Source organism: Ascaphus truei, assembly GCF_040206685.1.
Source record: "Ascaphus truei isolate aAscTru1 chromosome 13 unlocalized genomic scaffold, aAscTru1.hap1 SUPER_13_unloc_3, whole genome shotgun sequence".
Taxonomy (NCBI): Eukaryota; Metazoa; Chordata; class Amphibia; order Anura; family Ascaphidae; genus Ascaphus; species Ascaphus truei.
In genome coordinates this window covers 420371-441104 of record NW_027453847.1, presented here as the reverse complement: position 1 = coordinate 441104, position 20734 = coordinate 420371, and the positions used below count along the sequence as shown (strand labels likewise).

The window sequence follows — 20734 nt, the reverse complement described above, 5'->3', positions numbered from 1 at the left end:
GCGTCCTTGCATTGGTCCAAGCTTATTTCCAAGTGTAATGGATCCTGCGGGTGCCCCTGGACCTGTGGGACCTGCTTTTTTACCCAATGGGTGAAATAATTGAACAGCGTTAATCATTAGGAGGCTTAGGTTGCTGCGTTGGGCTTTCACCTTTCCTTGTTTAGAATGTTACAATGACTTCTTGCCCTTCCCAAGGACTTCTGAATTCATCCCAGGCTGATTAGCACTTTTTCTTTTGAGAGCTTTGGGGTTATTATCAGTACCACAAGCCAGCGCTTGCTTAAACCTGAAAAAGCTGGTCTTCACTATGATAGGAGTCATATTATCTGTTCTGTACCCCATAAAACATTGTGCAAGTAAACAATTCAAAAATATAGATATTATCCATTTCTTTTTTGGTACAGTATTTAAAGGTCATGTTGCTTCCTACCTGCCATGATACAGAGTTAAGGTGGAGATAATTAGTCTCTCTGTACAGCGCCACACTTTTCCTATCTCTGAGATGTCCACGAAACTACCGGTTTCCTTTGGGAACTAATTCAAGTCACGCACAAACAAGTTTACATTTGTGTATTTATCTCAGTCTCTAAGGCGATTCCATGATGTCATTACAGAACACGGCTGCTGGCATCTCCTAGGAGGCTCAATGATGCTGTCTCGTGATGTCATAATAGAGAAATCAGTTACTTTGACATTTAATTTCAAAGGGTTGAGAAGTGGTTAACTAGAGTAGCAGTCATAAAAATCACAGCTGCTGTGATACATTGTTTTACGTACATTGGGTGACAAAAGTACACATATGGACAGTGCCACTGACAGCAGTGGGATCAACATACTGTATCACTGGGTTCAAATGCATTGACTTAATGGCAAGATAAAGTATCACAGATTATAATGAGATGTATCACAGTCTGCGTCTCTGCCCCAGCATGCACCTTGGGGAGAGTCAGTAGGAGGAGTTGGGGAGGAGTTACATGGTGTACAGATTATAAGGAGATGTATCACATTGTGCGTCTCTCCCAGCATGCACCTTGGGGAGAGTCAGTAGGAGGAGTTGGGGGGGAGTTACATGGTGCACAGATTATAAGGATATGTATCACAGTCTGCGTCTCTGCCCCAGCTTGTACCTTGGGGAGAGTCAGTAGGAGGAGTTGGGGGGGAGTTACATGGTGCACAGATTATAAGGAGATGTATCACAACTTGCATATCTCTGATACTTTTTTTTTTTTAACCTTTTATTTGCCCCCCAAAAATCCTCCATATCTGAAGTGCCATAAGTCTAACATTGACCAGGCCCAAAGCCCAAGCAGTGGCAATAGCAGCTTGTCTGAACAAACACCTGTGCTGTGGGTTGTTGTTGTTGTTGTTGTTGTTGTTGTTGATTTTTGTTTCTGTTTTTTCTAACAGTCCAAAAACAGGGGAGAGCGCGCACGCAGTCCCCCACTACCAGAAATTGTGCAGTCGAGTTTCCCGCATGTGGGGAAATCGCAGAGGTCAGCTAGCTCCAAGTGCAATGAGCAAGCCTCGCCCTGGGAGAGCCACCTGCAGGATCGTGGCTTTTTTTTTTTTTTTTTTTATTTAAATGTTTATTCACATTCACATATTTACAAACAGTAAATAAGAAAACTTTTCAATCAATAATAACTTTACAAGCAACATTGTATAATTAAAAATTATTCTTTCATAATTTTCCAATACTAAAAATAATCTCAGATACTTCACGAAAACCTTTTAATTCCAACAAAAAAACCACCCCCTACTTTACAAAAAATCCCTACATTATATAATTCTGTTTACATTCCTTCCATTTCGCTTATATTTCTATTTTTCCTTTTACCTTTCAATACCCCACTAGACACATCAGAAAAAAACCACCATTATTCCATCAATTATCATACATTATTTCCATTTCAAAAACCAACCATTTACATTTCTATTTTTTATTCCCTTCCTCCTCCCCTTTACCATACAGTGCATAGGATACAACAATACGTAACCATAACTTACTTCCCCAATCCTATACTAGGCTTTTCGTACTTTCTTCACACTTTTTTTCTCCATTCTCTAAAGCATGTCATACCCAATATCTTTTATTTTCTGTATCTTTATCTTATGGCACCCCCCTTTCTGCTATTTCTTTTTTTAGTTCTTCATCCATCCTTCTTAGTTTACCTACTATCTCACTATATCTTTTTTGCTCTTCTTTACTCAATGTTGCTTTTTTTTTCACCTCCAATTTTTTTCCTTCTGCCGACATCTTCCTATACTCTTCCCCCCATCTGATGTTCATTCGTATTTTCCACAAAAGAAGTTCCTTCTGTGCTTCCAAGTTTTTTGTTTTTATCATGACTTCTGCTCTTTCTAAAATTTCCCTTTCTGCTACTTTTGATTTATACATACTCACAATTTCGTCCCAAAATGTGCTAGTTTCTTCGTCCTTTCGGACTTTATCATCCCCACTCTCTGCCGTTGATACTGCTCCTCCTTCACTTTCACTCCTACTTGTCCCCCCCACTTTCCGTTTTGGCATACTGGTTGTCTTCCCCCCTTCTTCTTTTTTACTTAGGTGTTTTTTCACCCCACTTCCTCCACTTTCGGACGAGGAGATCTCTCCCCAATCACTCCCACTACTCCCAGTTATTACAGGTGCAATCCCCAGAGTTTGTGTCTCTACAACACCTGGGTATCCCTTTACTTCACTATCCTCATTCTCCCTTTTAACTGGCATACCACTTTCCGGGGTCTCCTCCACCACTGTCACCTCTGCCGAGCTTACAAGGGTCACCTCTGGGGACCTTACCTGATTTTTCACTTCCTTCTTCTCCCGAATATCCTCCTCCTTACAAATATCCTCCTCCTCACTAATATCCTCAATTTCTCCCAATAAAAACTTTTCCTCTTCTCCTTCGATTGGGACTGCTCTGCCCTCCTTTATCTCCACCCACTGTATATGCTCTTTTTTCAATTCCTCGTATTCCCCTTTTGTAATGTTTTTCCTTTGATGCATTAGTTTGTCTAGCCTCTCTATTATTTGCTGTTCTGTACTCCCTACATGTTGTTTTCTAAAAATTCTTGTCAAAAACTCTACCTCCCCTACTGCCTTCTCAAACTCTAGCATTTTCTCCTGTAAAGTACTCTTACTTGGTACTTCCTCTGCCTGTTCCCCACATACCCTCTCAATCTTCTCCCTGGGTCCTCCTCTACTTTCCTCCTCTCTATCTTGGTTAACCTCCTTTCTTTGCTGATTTTTCCGTTTTTGTGATTTCTTCTCTCCTACTTCCATTTCCTCCATCTCCTCTTGGGAAATCTCCCCCTTTTCTTGTACATCTTGTATTTCCATACTTTCTGCCCCACTAGGACTCCCCACCACCAGGGTTTCTACTTCTACTCCCCCTGTTTCCCCACCCTTACCCACAGTCTGATCAACGTCTCCACTTTCCTTCTCCCCACCAATGCTTTTGGCAACCGAGTCAAGGAAAAGATCTTCCTCCATTTTCTCCTGGGCATCTCTTTCTCGTTTTTCCTGCCCCGCTTTAAAATCATGTGTGTCCTCCCCCACATCAAATAGCATCTGTTCCATACCCGCCTCCCCCTCCCGCCTTGCCATCTGTGCATAGGTCCTCTTCTTTGTGCACTGTCGTGCCAAGTGCCCCCGAATACCACAAAGGTCACATTTTTTGGGGAGCGCACAGCTCGCCGCCGTGTGGCCTTCTTCTCCACAATTCCGACATACCACGTCTGTTTTTTTACACTCGTCTTGTGTATGTCCATATTGGAAACACCTCCTGCAGTACTTTGGCTGTCCTGGATAATTCAGGTACCCTCGGTTTGCTCCGATTCTGAAACTGGAGGGAGGGTGCTTCACGCCTCCCACTCCCGTGGGGTCTGGTTTAAAACGCACCCAAAACCTTCGCTTTCCATTAAAGATCCCATAAGCGTTATGTAAGTCAATTCCACCCCTGATGGTGGTACAATACTGTCGCAAAAACATCTGGATCTTTATTTTATCCACCCATGGGTTATAGACATGAACCGTTACTGGTCTCTCTTCCATCAAAAAGCTTGGTATAAGCCGAATTCCTATCATCTCAGGATCATCCGACATTCCTTTCAGCTTCTCAAAGACGTTGAGGCAGACTCCTTCCTGGAAGAAGGTCACATCATAGGTTCCCTGACGAGGGAAGTCTTGCAGGCACAGCATTTCCGCCTTGTCCAAACCGATCTTCTTCCATAACAGCTCCTCCACGATAAAGCTCAGACCCGCCCGGTCTCGCTCCTCCTTCACGACTTCCAGTCGGATGGTGTTTCTCAAATGGGCTCCTGCCGCCATTCTCTCCTTCTTAAGGTCAGGTGCGGCGCCCTAATTGCAGCAGGTGGGTTAAGCCCTTTCAGGCGATCCCACAAGGCAAAGGCGCCGGCCCTTCACTTTCTCTCGCTCCCGATCGCCTCCCGTCGCTCGAGATGGCGTGCCCCCCCAAAAGCAGCAAGGATCTTAAGCCCCCGAAGGGGCGATGATCCAGGGCCAAGGGGACACAGTCTCAGCTGGTACCCTGCAGAGGAGCTTCGACACTTTTTTTTTTTTTTTTATTTTAACTTTTTTATTCAACATCTTTTTTAAATTTACAGACTTTTTGGCAAACAAAAAAACACATCATATTAACAGCCATATAACATTAACAAGACACAAAACATGCTATAGTTACATTTTCTTCCTTCTTTCTTTCCCCACAGAAAATTACTGTTCAAACTCACAATTACACACTCTTTCATCCCATTCTGTCACCATTCTTCCTTCCCAGCCATCCCTCCCATACATTTCCGTATGCTTTTCCCCCACGGCACCCGCCGTGGAGGGGAGCACCGGCCCACCTCTTCTCTCCGGTAACTCCACGTAAAGGGACCCAGACTGTACTATTGTACTTCTCAAAGAAAGACAAAACTCTTCTTCATATATATTCTCTTTCCCTTTCCGTAAAAGCAAACGCTTTTGCTCACTTCCATTCCCACTCACACAACTCATAACCAGTAAATTTAACTATTTTTAACCTCCGCAAATATCATTCCCAAAAAATAAATCACATTATCTCACGATGTACAATCCCCTTTTTTCTTATGATCTGGTAAAAACTTCTTCAACTTCACACAAGTTACATACCCCTCCTCCTCCTTCTCTCTAGTTGACACTTCTAACACACAACCATCTTATTCCAGCTATTCACTTTCCACAATGCATCACTTTCCACTTTCCCCAACCTTTTCTGATCCAACAAGTAGTATGTATACATTTTACTTAAAATTATCCTAGTACATGCTTTCACATCTAACGTTTCATTATTGAATATCATCATACTTCTCACCATCCACACAACCGCTTTTACACAATTTATTATTTTCCATAGTACCCAACCTTTTTCCCCTTTTAACTCACTTAACCCATAAAGCATCATATTGAACTCCAATATATGGATTCCTCCTAGTTCTCTAATTAGCTTCGCTAGGTTTTTCCACACAGCCCTCACAAAAAAACAGTTCCAAAATAAATGTACTATGTCTTCTACGCCACCACATCCTTCTCTTGGACACCTATCCGACACTGTCATACGTCGTCTCTTTTGGAAGACTCGGACTGGCAGACACTTGTGCACAGCCATCCAAGCAATATCTTTGTGAATATTAGATAGACCCTTGAAATCTATGTTCTTCCACATCAGTTTTAATTGTGACATATTCAGATTTCCGCAGCATTCATAACTGTCTCTCTCCAGAATCACAGCCCTTATTTTCCTGTGATCTTCCCATAAGGACTTTTCTACATCCCTTAAATTAAAACCTCTTATGAAATGTTCAATGACCCCATAATTATCTGGGGTCACAAAACAGAGTGGCCTCCTCAAATCTGTCCTGAACAGACCCAGCCTCCTTAACATACCCCCTGCCGCATACCTTGCTAAACAGGCCGCCTTTGTATCCTCACTCTGAATTCTCTTTATACAGAGCTGGGCATATTTTGCTCCCAGGATAACTTCTATCATGGGGGCCCCTTTTCCACCTTTCCATTTTTCCTTCCATACAATTTCTCTCTTTAATCTCTCATTTGTTGACCCCCACAGAAAACTGAACAAAAACTGAGTAATTTTTCTAATCCATTTTGCCGCGGGGGGAAACACCAGCCCTATATGCAGCAAAATTGGTACCAACACCGCTTTTGTCACCAAAATCTTCCCTTCCATTGAAAGCTTCCTTAGCATCCAAAAATTGATTTTTTTTTCTATTCTTTCCCCTACCTTTACCCAATTTACCTCCCCTGTCAAGTCCTCATCGAAATAAACCCCTAACAGTCTTAGCTGTTCCCCTTCCACAGGGATCCCACACTTTCCTAAATCATGCCAATCCCCAAAGGCCTTACAAGCACTTTTCCCCCAATTCACTCTCAGCCCTGAAGCGTGACAAAAGGTATCAATATGTAACTGCGCTCTATGAAGAGCCGCCTGTGTAGTACACACCAGGGTTAAGTCGTCCATATATCCTAGAACTTTGATGCTCCTTCCCCCACTCCCTGGGATTTCAACCCCTCTCACCACCTTGTCCGCTCTGATAGTCTGCAACAAAGGCTCTATAGCGCAAATAAACGCCAACGGGGACAGAGGACACCCCTGCCTTACCCCTGATTTCACCCAAATTTTTTCAGTAAAACAGCCATTTACTAAAACTCTACTATTAATACCTTTATATAAACTACCTATCCATCTAACGATTTCCATTGGTATTCCTAACTTTCCCAGGACTTTAAACAAAAAGGCATGAGACAAAAGGTCATAAGCCTTCTCAAAATCAATATTTGCAATAACTAGTGGTTGCTGCCGCTCCAAACAATACCAAATTAAATCCCTCAGGAGAATTAGATTCCCTACCATCTGTCTCCCTGGTACACCACACACCTGCTCCTCTTCCACCAATTTACATAAGAAAGGCTTCAGTCTTAGCATTACCACTTTTGCAACAATTTTATAATCTGAATTCAGCAGAGTTATAGGACGCCAGTTTTTAAGATCTCTTTTGTCCCCCTTTTTTTTGAATATTAATGCAATTATACCTTCTTTAAAGGATTCCGGCGTTTCTCCTAACTTAAAAATTGTGTTGCATAACTTAAATACCTCTTCTCTAATTATGTCCCACATATAGGAGTAAAATTCATGTGGTAACCCATCCTTACCAGGTGATTTTCCTTTCCTTCCATTCCTTATTACCTCATTTAATTCTTCACTGTTTAGATCTCTCACCAAGAAAACCTGATCATCTTTACTTAGCTTTTCCTCAATTTTTTCAACTAGCTCTTTTTCTAAGGACATATCACGCTCCTTTTCCTCATATAACTTGGAATAAAACTTTTCACAAACTTTCAGTACTTTTTCCGTTTCCTTTACCTCTGCCCCCTCTTCATTCAACACAGGAATTGGACTTAACTTCCCTGTAAATGCTTTTTTAAAGAAAAAAGAAGTACATTTTTCATTCTTTTCAACCGCTTCCACTCTTGCAGCATGAATTATCCTTCTACCTCTTTTTTCCAGTAATTCCTCAGACTCCACCCTAACCCTTTTAAGATCTCCCTCCACATCCTTTCCCATCTCTTTTAACCTGAGGAGAAACTGTTTTCTCAGGATCACCCTCCTGTAATCTTCCTCCTGTTTTCTTGCCAACTCCTTACCTTTCCTAATGAAAAACTTTTTTGTTTCAATTTTTACCCACTCCCACCATTCCAGTATTCCCTTGTATTCCCCCATTCTCCTCTTTAAATAAACATACAATTTCCCATACTGATCCTTGATCCCTGGTTTTTCTAATAGTGAAACATTAAGTTTCCAGTAACCCCTTCCATACTTTTCCACTCCCTCTACTTCTATTTTACATACAACACATGCATGGTCAGAGAAAAGTACTCTTAACCCCTTCCAGCTCTCCACCTTCAACCCTTCAGAAATAAAAATATGGTCAATTCTAGACTTTACCCCTCCACTCTCACAAAACCAAGTGAATTCCCTTTTTTCTTTCCCCCACACCTGCAAAGTATCCTTAAAAGAAAAATCACCCATAATTGTTTTCAACAGTACCCCAGAACTATCAGGCTTACTCCTGTCTGCACCCCCCTCCCTAATTATACAATTAAAGTCTCCTAACACAAAAGTTTTCATTCTTCCAGGTAAAAACAACCTAAGTTTCTCAAACAGCAACCTCCTTTGATTTTCCTTTGGAGCTGCATATATATTAAATATTCTGAAACATTCCCCCTTCCATTTCACCAAAACAAAAAATAACCTTCCCGGTTCAATTACCTCACATTTGCATATTTTAAACTCTTTTCCCTTAAATAATATCCCAATCCCACTGTTTCTGCTCTCTAGGCAGCATGACCACGCAGATTCCCCCCACACCCACTCTTCTTCTTTTGGGGGTTCAGTAATTGTACATTCTTGCAAACAAAAAATATCACATCTTTCTTTTGCCAGTAAGTCAAATATCCTCACTCTTCTTGTACGCTTTCTCAAGCTCCGTACATTTAATGATGCCAGCGTCAAAGTCATTTCTTCTTATACTAGCGTAACATGAAAAAGGCACAATCCCAGGTAACAATTATAAAAATTATACTTAGCTCTGTCCAGCACCTTCCACCGTGGGGGACCCCGGAGACTGAAATCCACACCTCAAATTCTCTGCCGCAGCATTATCCGCATAGGGAAGGCTCTGCCCTCCTGGTGACCCCTGCCCATCTGGCACGCCCGTCAAAGGATATGCCGGGGAGCGCAAGGGGCTAGCATCCAATCCACCACCCCCCACCCCCTCCCCTGAATCAAAAAACACACAGGTCTTCTCTTCCTCTTCTCCTCCCAGGCATTTTGTCTTTGAAGGGGCAAAAGATTCTCCCTCCATCTTCCTCTTTGTCCGACGTTCCCCTCCTTCCGATGTCTCCATACCCTCTTCCGTAATTTTCTGATTAAGGCTGTCCACCTCAGAAACAATGATCTGCAATCCTGGGGTTCCCTCGCCTTCTCCTTGCATCAGGTCAGGCTCCTCCCCCTCTCCTATGTCCGGCTCCGCCTCCTCCCCCCATACCCTTTGGACCTCGTTCTGGAGAGCATTCTCAGCTGGAACCACGGGCGTTTCCTCCATACGCTCACCCAGCTCTGAGTCTGAATCTGGCAGCTCCTGCTCAGCTGCTGCGTTACCTCTCATTAAGGCCTCATCAATGGGAGCCCCAGCAGCTGGTTCCACGGGCGTCGCCTGACTGCTTTCAACTCCATGCCGCTTATCATACTCACTGTCCTCATTAACCCATCCCTCTGGGCGCTCTGCAGTCTCCCTTCTCCTCACAATCTCTGCAAAAGACTTTTTTTTTGTACAAGATCTCGCCATGTGCCCTGTTTCATGACACAAGTCACATGTAGCTGGCTCCCGGCACTGTGCAGCGTGGTGTCCCTCCTTCCTACATTTGCGACAAATTTCTACATCTTGCTTAGCACAGCCCTGCTGTGTGTGCCCAAACTCCATGCACCTCCTGCAATATAGCGGCTGGCCCCGGTAGTACAAGTACCCCCGGTTTCCTCCAATGTTAAAGGTCCCCGGGGGGTGCGAGACTCCCCCCAATCCCGTTGGGGACATCCTCAGTTTGCACATATATCTGGTCTTTCCATTATAAATGCCAATCCTGTTTTTCAGTCTCTGTCCTTTCTTGACAATCTCACAGTACCGTGACAGGAACACCATAATATCTTCCTCTGGTGTAAAAGGGTTGTACGTGTGCACAATTATAGCAACTTCTCCTAATGCAAACAAGGGTACCAGCTCTACACCTCGCATACAGTCCACATCCTTTTCCTCCTTTGCTCTTTCCATCACACCCATACATTGGTCACCTGCTTCAAAAGCCACATCATAAAATTGCTGTTTCGGAAATTCCTGGATGCAATAAATATCTCCACGTTCAATCTTCAGGGTGTCTTCCAATATCTGATTGTAGAACTCATCCAATCCCAGAAATTTGGGAGCCTTATCCAATCTGAATCTGATGGTGTTTTGAACGAAACTTCCACGATTATCCATTCTGCTTCTCAAAAAAAGGTCTTTCACCCAAACACGATACTTCTAGGCTCCGCTCCTCAAGCACAAGGCTATGCCTGCTCCAGCAGCGCCCCCCGCAGGATCATGGCTGTATAGTGTACTCCCCTGCCAGGTAAGTATGAGTTGGAATGGCGCTGGGGGGCAACTAGCCCTGTCCCAGGACAAGTGTCACCCTTGTGGAGAGAGCAGCCTGGTCATTGGTGCAGCGGCAGCAGCAGCAGCAGCATCCAGCAGCGGCAAGCACCACAGTAGCTGAGGCCTAGTATCTGAGCCAGAACCTGCAGCAAGGATCAGCTTAGGCCATTCCATGCAAACATTTGTGCAGCTGCAGCAGCAGCGAATATTTGTCAAACAACATAGATCCAAGACATCCCCTCCCTAGAAGCAAAGCCCCTCCCCCGCCCATCCAACAAGCACCCAGAGAAGCCAAGCTTCGCCGCAAGGTACTTCTTCTTGGTTTTAAAAGGAAGAAGCAATCACTTTGAACACCGCTCAGCTCTGTCATTTCAGCTGGCGGAGAGACAGGGGGACACCATATTTCTGGGGTGGCTTTCTTCATCTACCCTACCTGCCGGCACTCACTTTTTCTGACCTCCACTGACACCTGCTGCTGCTGCTGCTACTGCTTCTGCTGGAGAGGTGCCCTGTCCTGCTGGCACACTTGTCACTTTGCCCTTTACCAGCATGGCTGCTTACCTGGCATTTGCATAAATATAGAAGCAAGCTAACACTGTCTGCTGCTCCCTGGATAGAGATAGATAGATAGATAGATAGATAGATAGATATTGTTTTTTGCACCACTCAGCAGATAGTTTGCAATCTGTTGGTTTTAAATGCCGCTCTTTGTTACTTTGGAGCCTAGAAACTCTAGAACGTACTGTATACTCCCTTTGTGATATCATCACATGGGGTGGTCTGGCTACAGAGACCCATACATACCATGTAGAACTAGGGTGGGGAGGGGGTGAAATAAAAACCCCATATCCTGCAAGGAACGGCCATTTAAAAAAAAAAAAAAATGAATCCAGATTTGTTTGTAAATGTGCTGCTTTATACAATATTTCAAAAGGCATCAAACATACAATTGTGACTTTGAAATCACCTATACATTGTGTATTGCACTTATCTCAGTATAATAATAGAGAGATTCGTATCTCAAACCAAAAAAAGAAAAGAAAACAATCAGCCAGAGAGGTGGACATTGGAAAGAGAGGGATACATTTTTACTGCTGCTGCAGTAGCAGCAGCGACTCATATTCTACAGTTCTTGGCCCTTTTTGTTTAGAATGTTTTTTTCATGAATTATATGTGTTTCCCTATTTCCCAATCCACCTGAATTTATTCCTAAATGTCTGCGCAGGTGCCTAATTGTCATTTCTCCCTGTTTGAGATGTTGCTACCTGGCTAGTTGGTGGGTGGGTGCTCCTTTTATGCCACAGTTATTGACCAGGCCCAAAGCCCAAGCAGTGGCAATAGCAGCTTGTCTGAACAAACACCTGTGCTGTGGGTGGTGGTGGTTGTTGTTGTTGTTGTTGATTTTTGTTTCTGTTTTTTCTAACAGTCGAAAAACAGGGGAGAGCGCGCACGCAGTCCCCCACTACCAGAAATTGTGCAGTCGAGTTTCCCGCATGTGGGGAAATCGCAGAGGTCAGCTAGCTCCAAGTGCAATGAGCAAGCCTCGCCCTGGGAGAGCCACCTGCAGGATCGTGGCTGCATAATTTACTCCCCTGCCAGGTAAGTATGAGTTGGAATGGCGCTGGGGGGCAACTAGCCCTGTCCCAGGACAAGTGTCACCCTTGTGGAGAGAGCAGCCTGGTCATTGGTGCAGCGGCAGCAGCAGCAGCAGCATCCAGCAGCGGCAAGCACCACAGTAGCTGAGGCCTAGTATCTGAGCCAGAACCTGCAGCAAGGATCAGCTTAGGCCATTCCATGCAAACATTTGTGCAGCTGCAGCAGCAGCGAATATTTGTCAAACAACATAGATCCAAGACATCCCCTCCCTAGAAGCAAAGCCCCTCCCCCGCCCATCCAACAAGCACCCAGAGAAGCCAAGCTTCGCCGCAAGGTACTTCTTCTTGGTTTTAAAAGGAAGAAGCAATCACTTTGAACACCGCTCAGCTCTGTCATTTCAGCTGGCGGAGAGACAGGGGGACACCATATTTCTGGGGTGGCTTTCTTCATCTACCCTTCCACTCAGGGGAACTTGCCTGCTTGCAGTTTGGCTGTGAGTGCTTTTTCCTGGCTGGATCCTGCTTCTCCTTCCATTCAGAAGCGTATGTGCAGAGCTCCCAAGCATTTGGTAAGGAATCGGCTTTATTCTTTCTTTATTTGTTATATTTTGTTGTGGATCTGTGGGGGAGTATACTGTAAGTATACTGGGAGTTTTTATAGAGGGTTTTGGGTGCATTTTCAGGATTAAAAACCGTTTTTGGTTTTCACCCAGGGGCTGCAGTGTTTTATCCCAGCATAGCTGCAGTTTAGCTGGCTGGAAAACTGCAGTCTTACCCCCTCTCTCCTCCCTCACTACTGGAGGTTTTTACTGGTTGTTTAAACTTCCAATTTCACTCTTTTGTTTTCTTAAGCCTGATTCCTTTCTCACTTGCAATTGAGAGCTTTGTGTCTTTTCTATAAAGACTTGTAAAATTGTGGTGATTGCTTATTACAACAGAGAGAGAGTAACCAATAAGGGGAAAAAGATTTAAAACTGCAGCAGGTTTTTAAAAGCTGCTGGTTTTTTCCCCTTGCAGAGAGATCTCTTCTTAAAGAGACAGTTTCCTCTCTCCCTAAGCAATACCCTCCCCTGACTTAGAGGCTTATTTGTTATCATGCCTGGAAAGGGGAATAGGACAAGTGCGGCAACGGGGGCGACGCCCGGATATAAAACACCAAAAACTGTGGCCCCTAGGAGCAACACTCTTAGTCACAGCCCTAGGCCTGGTCCTTCCAGTGCCCTGGCCACGCCTCCCCCAGCACCTGTTAGCAGCGTAACCCCTGCAGTCCCAGTTCCAACATGGGCACATGTGGCAGTTGCAGGCAATGGCCCCAGCAACAACAATGTTGGGGCCACGCCCTGTCTGAGCAGGAAGCTTGGGGTGAGGTGCCCAATGTCTCCTGGCCTAAACATGGAGATATATGTGAGGGCTGTGGCTGATGTGGTGGGTCCCTCTGCTGTGGTGGCGGCCAGCAAAATGTATGGGAGGGGCATTTTCTTCCTCCGTACGCTGGCTGCCACTCACACCCTGGTGCAGAAAGGCATCAGTGTAGGGGGGAAATACATCCCTATAGAGCCAATGGAGGGGTTAGGCACAAAGGTCATTCTGTCAAATGTGCCCCCCTTCATCCCAGATTGCCTCATGAAGCCGTACCTGCAAGCCCTGGGAGACATTAAGTCCCCCATAATAAAATTATCTTTGGGCTGCAGAGATAGGGCGCTGAGGCATGTACTCTCATTTAGGCGGCAGGTACAACTGCTGCTGCCAGGGAGCAATGAATCTGTGGAGGGTTCGTTTAGGGTGCCCTACGAGGGCATAGAATACACTGTGTTTTATGGCACGGAGGGGGTTAGATGTTATCTGTGCAGAGAGCTGGGGCACACTCGTAGGAGTTGCCTCAGAGGGAACAGAGGACCCATCCCAACTCCTGCACCCGCCCCTCCCTCTGCCAAGACACCCAGTACCGCTGTGCCCACCACAGCGGGGCCCTCAGGGGCCCAGGTCCCTCCTGAGACCGCAGGAGATGTCGCTGTCCCATCCGGAACAGTGACTTCTGCACCTCTTCCTGGAGAGCGGAAGGAAGGAGAGGGGGTCGCCCTGGAGCGGCCAGCCTCTGTTAGCGCTGTCTCCCCCCAGGAGGAAACGCCCTGTGCCGCTGCACCCACCGCAGCGGAGCCCTCGGGGGCCCAGGCCCCCGCTGGGACCACAGGAGATGTCGCTGCCCCATCTCGGACAGTGACGTCTACACCTCTCCCCCAAAGAAGGAGAGAGAGGGAAAAGCCCTCGAAGGCCCAGGCCCCCTCTGGGACCGCAGAAGATGTCACTGCCCCATCTCGAACAGTGACATCTGAACCTCTCCCCAAAGAACAGAGGGAGAAGGAAAAGAGCTCGAGGGCTCAGGTCCCCTCTGGGACCACAGAAGATGTCACTGTCGCAACTCAAACAGTGACATCTGAACCTCTCCTCTCAAAAAAGAGGGGGAAGAAAAAAGTCACCCCAAAACAGTCACCCTCTGTCGCTGTCCCCCCCCAAGAACCCCCTAACCCCATTGTAAGCACCATACAGGGTGAAGGGGAGCGGGGGGAAACTCCTGCTATGGAGACAGCGGCACACTCTCCTGGGAAATCAATCCCCAGGAAGAGCAAATTTAAAACCAATAAGAGGGTGATTGAGGAGGTTGAGGGTGAACCAGATTACGTTTACCCTCTGAAGTCTCGGAAGCGGAAAGAAAAATCAGTTCCGCACAAGGTGGTCCTGCCTGGCCCACTGGTTGGGATTAACCAGTGTAAGCCAGATCCCACAAATGTTCAGCCCCCCCCCCCTCGAATTTCTGGAGGGAATGCAGCTGGAGGTACCCGACGCCTCTGGGGACGTTGGGGAGCCTCCCAGCGCCCCTCTCGGTTGGAGAGCATCCCCTGGAGAATTGTGCTTCGGTAAATTTGACATGCCGAGTGCACCTATCTTCAGAGCCAGCCAAGATCCCCCTTCGGCTGTACCGCCTTTGGGTGACGCACATAGGGATAAAAAGCCCCGGTTTGCGTCACCAGAGGAGGGAGATGGGTTAGGGCTGACCCCCGTGGATGAGGGTTTGGAGGGTGTTGTGGTGAGCACTTCCGATTACATCTGGGAGTTGTCTAACCTGAACCCTCTTGGTGCAGAGTTTTGGGCAGGCACTTTGTTGGGGGTGAACGCTGGGAAAGACCCTCCCTATGAAGCCCTTGCTAAGGAGTGCCCCCCCATGGTTGGTGAGAGCCATCCCGCGGATGGTGGGTGCCCTCCCGCGGATGGTGGGGGCCCTCCCGCGGATGGTGAGGGCCCTCCCGCGGATGGTGAGGGCCCTCCCGCGGACGGTGGGGGCCCTCCCGCGGATGGTGAAGGCCCTCCCGTGGTTGGTGAGTGCCCACCCGTGGGTGATGCGAACACCCGTGGCATGTGTGCTTCTGTGGCCCCCGAGGACTCTCGGGAGACCACTGCCTCTGCCATGCCGCCACCAGCTGCCCCTGAACAGCCTGACTCGGGGATGGAGGTGGAGAGCACAGTGGACCCCCTCGTGGAAACACCGAGGAGGGGATTCAATCTAGGGCTGAGAGAGGCCCCCGCAGAGAAGGACGGGGGTCTTGAATTCTCTAGCCAAGAGGAGCCTGGGGAGTTGGGGCTCAGAGGGGAGTCCTCTGGCACCATGGAGTCGGTGGACTCCTCGATCACCATTATCCCTGCCCGGGAGCTGGATAGTTTCCTGGATGATACCCTCTGTAGACATGGACATACGAAGGTGCAGTTGGCCCTTGAGAGGTGGAAGGATGCTTCGGTCATTCTCCAATCTCTCAGAGTATACATCAAGGCTAACCACAAGGCAAAACTTTCCGGGACTATCGAACATACTCGGGTCCTAAAGTTTAACAAAGTGTTGCGAGAGCACGTAAAGGCTTCTCGGGGTGTAGTACCCTGAGCGCCTATGGGAAGCAAGACTCTTGATTACCAATGGCTTTGAGCATCGGTACGCTAAACGTAAATGGATGTAAGGACGGGTTTCGCAGGTCCCAGGTACTCTCTTTTTTACAAAAGGGGAAGTATTCTGTGAGTTTCCTGCAGGAAACCCATACCACTCCAGAGGCTGAAGCCAGCTGGCATCTGGAGTGGCGAGGCAATGTCTTTTTCAGCCACCTCACTTCGACATCTTGTGGGGTGGTGACCCTGTTCTCTGAATCCTTTCAACCTGAGCTGCTGCTTGCCAAAGCTGTTGTTCCAGGTCGCCTGTTGCATATCAGGGTCCGACACGAGGACTACACGTTTAATTTCCTGAACGTGTATGCTCCTGCCAACGGACCTCTGAGAAGGCAGTTCTTCGTCAGAATGTCTGAATACCTGGAGACAGTCGACGCAGATGAATACGTGGTGCTCGGGGGTGATTTTAACTGTACCCTCGAGGCTCGCAAAGACCGGAATGGTCCGGAGCCACACCCGTGTTCTGCGTCGGCCTTGCGGGAGGTCATCACCCGCTACTCCTTGGTAGACGTCTGGCGAGAACAACATCCTGAGGCATCCACTGAGTTCACCCATGTTAGGGTGTTTAGGGGTGAACGGATGTCCTGGTCCCGGATCGACAGGCTGTATATTTCCAGCCACAGCCTGTCGCGAGCCCAGTCCAGTGCCATTAGGCTGGCGCCGTTTTCAGACCACAATTGTGCGTCCGTGACGGTGACGCTGCTACCTGCAGCACCCTCGGCCGCATATTGGCACTTCAACAATACGTTGTTGGAGGACAAGGGGTTTGCGACGACGGTCCAAGACTTTTGGATGGCCTGGAGAGGTTGCAGGTCAGACTTTGCCACGTTAGAGCAGTGGTGGGACGTGGGCAAGGTTCATCTGCGCCTCGTGTGTCAGGAGTACACAAAAGGTGCCAGCAGGCGGCGCGATGCTGAGATCGAGGCCCTCAGGGAGGAGGTGCTCGATCTCGAGAAGCGGCTGTCTGTGGCAGGAGACCAATACCTGCAGAGTATGTACGTGGAGAGGAAGTGCACTCTCCGGGACTTGGAAGATCGGAGAGCTCGGGGGGCGTATGTGCGATCCCGCATCAACTTCCTTCGAGAGATGGATCGCGGGTCGCGCCTCTTCTACGCGCTGGAGAAAAAGAGGGGAAACCGTAGACATATCACATGCCTGTTGGCAGAGGACGGTACCCCTCTGACTGACCCGGAGAGCATCCGGGACAGAACCCGGAGATTCTATGTAGATCTTTTCTCTCCGGAGTCCATCCAGCCAGATAAATGCAGGGTCTTATTAGAGGGGCTTCCCACGGTCAGTGAGGATGGAAGGGAGCCGCTTGAGTTACCTTTGACTCTGGCCGAGCTCTCTGAAGCCCTCAGTCTCATGTCCCACGGAAAAGCGCCGGGGCTGGACGGGCTGACTGTGGAGTTCTTCCAGTTTTTCTGGGAGATGCTGGGACCTGATTTCACCGAGGTCCTAGCCGAAGCCCTTGAGATCGGTGAGATGCCACTTTCGTGTCGGCGGGCAATACTGTCTTTGCTGCCGAAGAAGGGGGATCTCCGTCAGATCTCTAACTGGCGACCGGTATCACTGCTCAGCACGGACTATAAGATCGTAGCCAAAGCGCTTTCGCTGAGGCTCAAGTCCGTGCTGGCAGAGGTGATTCACCCCGACCAGTCCTATACTGTCCCGGGCCGGAGTATTCATGACAACATCTTTCTGGTCCGGGATCTGATGCATTACGCACAAAAGACTGGTCTATCACTCGCCTTCCTGTCCCTAGATCAAGAGAAGGCGTTTGACAGAGTGGATCACCGTTACCTTATGCAGACCCTGCAGGCGTTTGGCTTTGGCCCACAATTTGTGGGCTTTCTCCAGATGCTGTACACCTCTGCAGAGTGTCTGGTGAAGATCAACTGGTCCCTGACGGCACCTTTTGTGTTTGGTCGGGGAGTACGTCAAGGGTGCCCCCTGTCTGGGCAACTGTACGCGCTGGCCATTGAGCCCTTCCTCTGCCTACTGAGGAGGAGGCTCACCGGGCTGGTGCTGCGGGAACCTGACATGCGGGTAGTCCTGTCGGCTTATGCCGATGACGTGCTCCTCGTGGCCCAGGACCTAGATGATCTAGAGCGGGCACAAGCGTGCCAAGAGGTCTATACCGCGGCCTCTTCTGCTCGGATCAACTGGTCCAAGTGCTCTGGCATTCTGGTGGGTCCCTTACAGGTGGACTCCTTGCCCCCCGCGTTTCGGAATGTCTCGTGGGAGGGCGATACTCTCAAGTATCTGGGAGTCTACCTGTCTGCTGCGGAGGTCCCGGCCCCGGAAAACTTCAGTGATCTTGAAGAACGGGTCGTTGCTCGTCTGGGGTCATGGGTGTATCTGTCGAGAATGCTTTCCCTCGGGGGAAGAACCCTGGTGATTAATCAGCTGGTGGCCAGTCAGCTTTGGCACCGGCTGATAGCCATGGGTCCGACCCCCGAATTTATCAACAAGATCCAGAGGAAGTTGATGGATTTTCTTTGGATAGGGAAGCATTGGGTCTCTGCGGGAGTTGCGTGTCTCCCTTTGGAGGAGGGTGGACAGGGAGTGGTGTGTGTCCGCTCCCAGTTACACACTTTCCGCCTCCAATACCTGCAGAGATACCTATTCGCAGATCCGTCTCCGCAGTGGTGCCAGCTGGCAACCAGTTTCTTTCGCCAGCTGCGCAATATGAGGTATGATCGGCAACTGTTTATCATCAGGCCCGAGGGTTTAGGTAGAGACCTCTCGGTGCTGCCGGCATACTATCGGGACTTACTTAAGGCCTGGAAACTGGTCTCCGCGACCAGGAAGGAACAGGCGGTGGGGGTTGATTTCCTCGCCGAGCCCCTGCTGTATAATCCGGCAGTGGGGGCTCGGATGTTGGATTCACCCTCTATTTGCCGCCGGCTAATCCTGGCGCAGGTGACCAGAGTTGGGGATCTCCTGGACTATGGGCGGCGATACTGGGTAAGAGCAGAGGTGCTCGCGCCCCGTATGGGTCTGCGTACTGCCCGCGTCCCTCGTCGCTTGATCCAGGAGATTACGGATGCCATCCACCCCGACTCACGCACCTTCATTGAGGGGTTATTGCAGACCGGAGAGCCTTGTCAGCCTATCAACTTCAGCTCTCCGGATTTTTGCGTGGAACCGAAGCCACGGCAACCCCCTCGGGCTCTTCTTTCCCCCAACCTCAGCAAGTTGGGGGATATGTCGCCGGCGTGTTTCCGCGGCATGCCGAGGAAAGTCCTGTATTCTCTTGTGCTCCATATAGTGCATTACCTCGCCCTTGTCACCCGCCCAGACACCATCTGGAGGCGGGTATTCCCTGCGAACGAGGGCGAGAGACCCCGGTGGAGGGAACTCTATTCATCTTTGGTTCCCGGTCCCGCCGGGGATTTGGGTTGGAGGGTCCTCCACGGTGCACTGAGCACAGGAGAGTATTTGGCACACTTCACGGACTCCCCCGCCGCCTGTCCCTTCTGTGGCGAGCGGGAGTCCGTATATCACATTTATTCGAGTTGCGCTAGACTGCAGCCCCTCATGTCCTTCTTGAGGAGCCTTCTCCTGCAGTTCTGGCTGGGTTTTTCCCCTCAACTTTTTATTTTTGGGTGCCCAGTGTCCCGGAACGATAAGCCTAGGGATCTCCTGGTCAACCTGCTCCTGGCATTGGCTAAGGTAGCCATTTGTAAAACCAGGAAGCAGTGTTTGGAGGGGAGGGTCCCAACAAACATCGTGGCCATGTTCCGGGCGCTGGTGCACTCCCGTATTCGGGCAGAGTACTCGTACGCCGAGTCCACTGGGACGGTTTCAGAGTTTGCCTCCCAGTGGGCGTTAGGCGGGGTGCTTTGCTCGGTACCCCCCATCAAGGGTTCTTCAGAATTAACCCTTCTGTTTTAAGTGCACTTTAGCAGTGTACTTGTTGGATTCATTTACTTTTTTGTTTGACTGGTTTTTTCTTTGTTCTACTTGGTAACAAGTAGAATTGTTGTTTAACTGAATTGGCCGGCTTCGCCGGCCAATCAGTTTCAAACCAGATCAAAATAGGTCCGCTGTCTCCATACCCTCTTCCGTAATTTTCTGATTAAGGCTGTCCACCTCAGAAACAATGATCTGCAATCCTGGGGTTCCCTCACCTTCTCCTTGCATCAGGTCAGGCTCCTCCCCCTCTCCTATGTCCGGCTCCGCCTCCTCCCCCCATACCCTTTGGACCTCGTTCTGGAGAGCATTCTCAGCTGGAACCACGGGCGTTTCCTCCATACGCTCACCCAGCTCTGAGTCTGAATCTGGCAGCTCCTGCTCAGCTGCTGCGTCACCCCTCGTTAAGGCCTCATCAGTGGGAGTCTCAGCAGCTGGTTCCACGGGCGTCGCCTGACTGCTTTCAACTCCATGCCGCTTATCATACTCACTGTCCTCATTAACCCATCCCTCTGGGCGCTCTGCAGTCTCCCTTCTCCTCACAATCTCTGCAAAAGACTTTTTTTTTGTACAAAATCTCGCCATGTGCCCTGTTTCATGACACAAGTCACATGTAGCTGGCTCCCGGCACTGCGCAGCGTGGTGTCCCTCCTTCCTGCATTTGCGACAAATTTCTACATCTTGCTTAGCACAGCCCTCCTGCGTGTGCCCAAACTCCATGCACCTCCTGCAATATTGCGGTTGGCCCCGGTAGTACAAGTACCCCCGGTTTCCTCCAATGTTAAAGGTCCCCGGGGGGTGCGAGACTCCCCCCAATCCTGTTGGGGACATCCTCAGCTTGCACATATATCTGGTCTTTCCATTATAAATGCCAATCCTATTTTTCAGTCTCTGTCCTTTCTTGACAATCTCACAGTACCGTGACAGGAACACCATAATATCTTCCTCTGGTGTAAAAGGGTTATACGTGTGCACAATTATAGCAA

At 48.6% G+C, this 20734-nt stretch overlaps 1 non-coding gene and 1 pseudogene across 1 annotated transcript; both read right to left on the bottom strand.

Annotated features, from left to right (window-relative positions):
• Nucleotides 1-1415: 1415 nt before the first annotated feature.
• On the bottom strand, nt 1416-1578 carry LOC142474038 (U1 spliceosomal RNA). Its single transcript, XR_012790113.1, has one exon. It is a non-coding gene; the product is annotated as a U1 spliceosomal RNA (small nuclear RNA).
• Nucleotides 1579-11682: 10104 nt separating this feature from the next.
• Nucleotides 11683-11855, bottom strand: LOC142474056 (U1 spliceosomal RNA; annotated as a pseudogene).
• Nucleotides 11856-20734: the final 8879 nt, after the last annotated feature.